The sequence below is a fragment of the Colobus angolensis genome, unplaced genomic scaffold, assembly GCF_000951035.1.
Source record: "Colobus angolensis palliatus isolate OR3802 unplaced genomic scaffold, Cang.pa_1.0 Scaffold215, whole genome shotgun sequence".
In the NCBI taxonomy this organism is placed as follows: Eukaryota; Metazoa; Chordata; class Mammalia; order Primates; family Cercopithecidae; genus Colobus; species Colobus angolensis.
Genome location: NW_012115322.1, coordinates 3,704,963 through 3,708,012, shown reverse-complemented (window position 1 = coordinate 3,708,012; position 3,050 = coordinate 3,704,963). Strand labels below are relative to the sequence as shown.

Below are 3,050 nucleotides of genomic sequence, written 5' to 3'. Positions count from 1 at the left end.
CTCTCCCTCCTACTCGCTCCCTCCCTGAGCTCCCGGGCTCCGGCAGCGCGCTGGCGGGGCTCCGCATTGCACACTCTGGGGGCGCCGCAGTGTTCGTGGGATGGGGCAGCGGGCTGCAGCTGGCGGCTGGAATCCGCGCGCAGCCCGGGTGAGTAGAGGCGGGCTTCCCGGGAGAGCACAAAAGAACAGGGGGTTGGTGCCAGCGGCCCCGGCTTAGGCGGGGCCTGGCCAAGCCAGGGAGTGCGCTGAGTCGTTGGAACTACCCAGTGTTAGGGCAGCCCCCTGGGGCTAGAGGAACTGGGGTCCCGGCCTCTGGCGTTTTGCTCTGAGTGGGCAGAGAGCCCAGCGCGCAGCCTTAACGGGTCCAGAGGGGCGTGTGTACTCTGTGTGTTGGGCTGGCGCGCGGAGGGTGGAATGGAAAGGTCAGGAGCTGCCAAGTTCAAGGCTGGAGGAACCTTTCCCAGGAGTAGTAATTCAGCATCTTCCCACGGCCCAGCATGCGTCCACCAGGAACTCCAGCTGGAGGGAGTTCCAGGGCGGCGGACTGGCAGCACCCCACATGTTGCTGCGGGGCGGGGGACGGTGGCGGTGGCCCTGCTGCGCTCACCCGGAGCTTCTGAGGGAGGTGCAGTGTGCTGGGGGTACCTCCCCGCAGCTGCAAGAGCACGCTAGGCCTTTCAGCCATTCACCCCGACGTCCCGGGGAAGGGGCCATCCACCCACAGAGTTGGGATTTGGCCTGGGCTTGACTTGGCGACCTGTTTTTCTCTCTGGTAACAGCAGTTTGGTTGATTCACATTTGGCTAAGCGTTCAGTTACAATCTAAAGCTCGCTGTCTGACGGTGTGACTCACTCTGACCCCCACCATATCCTCACCATCTCTGCGGCTGCCCTCCTCCAGTCCCCTCTCCGCCCCGGTATCTGCCCTGCTCCTCACTGCGAGGCTCAAAACTTGGTGTTTGAGCATGATTGCCTTCGGTGTGGTCCTTGGCATTTTCAAGTGTCACAATCACATCCCGTTTCCTAGAGGACTCCAAAGACTTGTTATAATGGGATGGGGGGAGAGAATTGGGTGGGGGTTGGGGGGATGGAAGAGGGTCTTTGGTAGTGACTTGTTGGAAGAACAGCATTGACCTCCGAGAGCATATGACAAAAAGAATGTTAAGCTTCTTTCTCCGGTAACCTACCCAAGGTGTGACCTCCAAAATTCAATTTTCTTTGTGGGAGGCAAGGGAGTTTAGATTCTCCAGGGGGAAGCTTATTTCTTCTTAAATTGACTTGCGGTGACATACACTCTGTTCTGCTCTGCTCTGGCCAGCCATTGCAGATGCCATGATATTATTAGAGCAATTCCCTTAAAGCCATTACATTTTCTTTCGAGTGAGAGGAACTTGAGCTAGCTGTTTAAAATTTGGGATCTGCACCTTATTTCTCTAGAAGACATTAATGGTTACTGTGTATGCCCTCACGTGTACCAAGTTTGCAAAAGATATTTGTGCAATCGCCCATGAAATGGCTTAATGCACATTTATGTTAAACCCATTTAAATGTAAAACATCTATCTGTTTTCAGTTTTAGTTTCCACCTCGACCAAAGGCACCAGACTGAAACACGACTTAAAAGAGGCTTAAATAGATGTTTATAGAACTCTGGTCCTGAGAGCACACAGTAAGCTTGCTGAGCTTGTAGGCACACAAAGCTTGTTAAAAATTGTAAATTGGTTCCTTGGGTTAAAAATAATGGAGATGCTTCCAGACCAAATAAGACAGATAGTTGATGAAGCTACACTCTGAAACTGTTGACAGTCTTTGTAAGGTGAATGTTTATAGTACATAATAAATGGGGCTGATTTTAGGCAAATAATATCAAGTAAAAAACTATACCATGTATTGTATCATACTGGATAGTTTATATGGCACATTGAAATCTGCTGTTAAAGTGTCTGAGGAAATCATATCTTTATCATCCCCATTTCACAGGTGAAACAACTGAGGCTTTCAAAGATTGACTTTTCCAAGATCAATAGAAGAGTTTAAAGTCAAGTGTTTTCAAATTCTTTCCTCCTTCACTCCTCCCCTTCCTTCCTTCCTTCCTTTTTGGTGTTTACCTACTTCTGATTTCTGCACCTTTTTAGTGTTTAACCTGTAGCTTGAGGGACCATTATGAGTCATCCCCAAAAGGCTTTGCTGTCTGCTAAATATCACTTAGCTCCCGCTAACGTGAGGGCTGATAAAAGATTTAAGGTGAAAACTAAGAATGATTTTAGAGAGCTACCCTTTTCAAAGAGATACATTATTTTTGCTAATGAGTTGTTAAAGGTACATACAATCAAAACCTTAAAAGACGATGTCCTAATGGTAATGTTTCAGAAAAACCAAGTAACAGTAGGAGAGATGTGTGAGAAATAGGTAAGTCTCCTATTTTATAAACACACTCTTTGTAAGCTCTGTAGAAAATTAACAGTAGAAACAATAAATGAGTATCTCATTAGTGCTATTATTTTTAAAGAGAATTGACAAAATTGATGACTTAAATAAAATCCGAACTGCTCTGGAAACACAAAAAGCACCCACTTATCGAAAGTCCTGAAATCCTCTTTGACTTGTGTACAAATGTAGCAGAAGACATTGGTTAAAGAGAAATCGTATTTTTACTTGCAAAGCTAGTATTAAGAAGCATAAAGATATCTATCTGTTTATTTTTTAAGGGCTCATCATTTGCAAATCTTTTCTTGGAATATGATTGCTTACAGTATTTACTTGTGTCATTGCATAATATCTATTAATGGGATTAATTTCATTTGCAATAATGTGGTGAAGTGTTGAGCTTACTAGTAGCAAGTCTTGATTAAGTATGTGGGCTTTGGATTCAATTCTTGTCTTAACATATACTAACTGTGGAACTTCAAAAGATGATTGAACTTCTCTGTGCTTTGATTTTCTTATGTGTAACGCATGAATAATGCACCTACCTCGTGCAGTTTTTAAAATTTATTCATGCAGCAAATATTTAGTGATTGCCTATTATGTACCAGCTCTGCTCTAGATGCTA

The 3,050-nt window shown here is 45.4% G+C and overlaps 1 protein-coding gene across 1 annotated transcript in view; it reads left to right on the top strand.

Annotated features, from left to right (window-relative positions):
- LYPD6 (LY6/PLAUR domain containing 6) overlaps positions 1 to 3,050 on the top strand; it is a 143,027-nt gene continuing 139,977 nt past the window's right edge. Inside the window, exon 1 of the mRNA XM_011943065.1 lies at positions 1 to 148. The gene's annotated coding sequence lies outside the window, so the exon portion shown is untranslated. The remainder of the gene's footprint in view (positions 149 to 3,050) is intronic.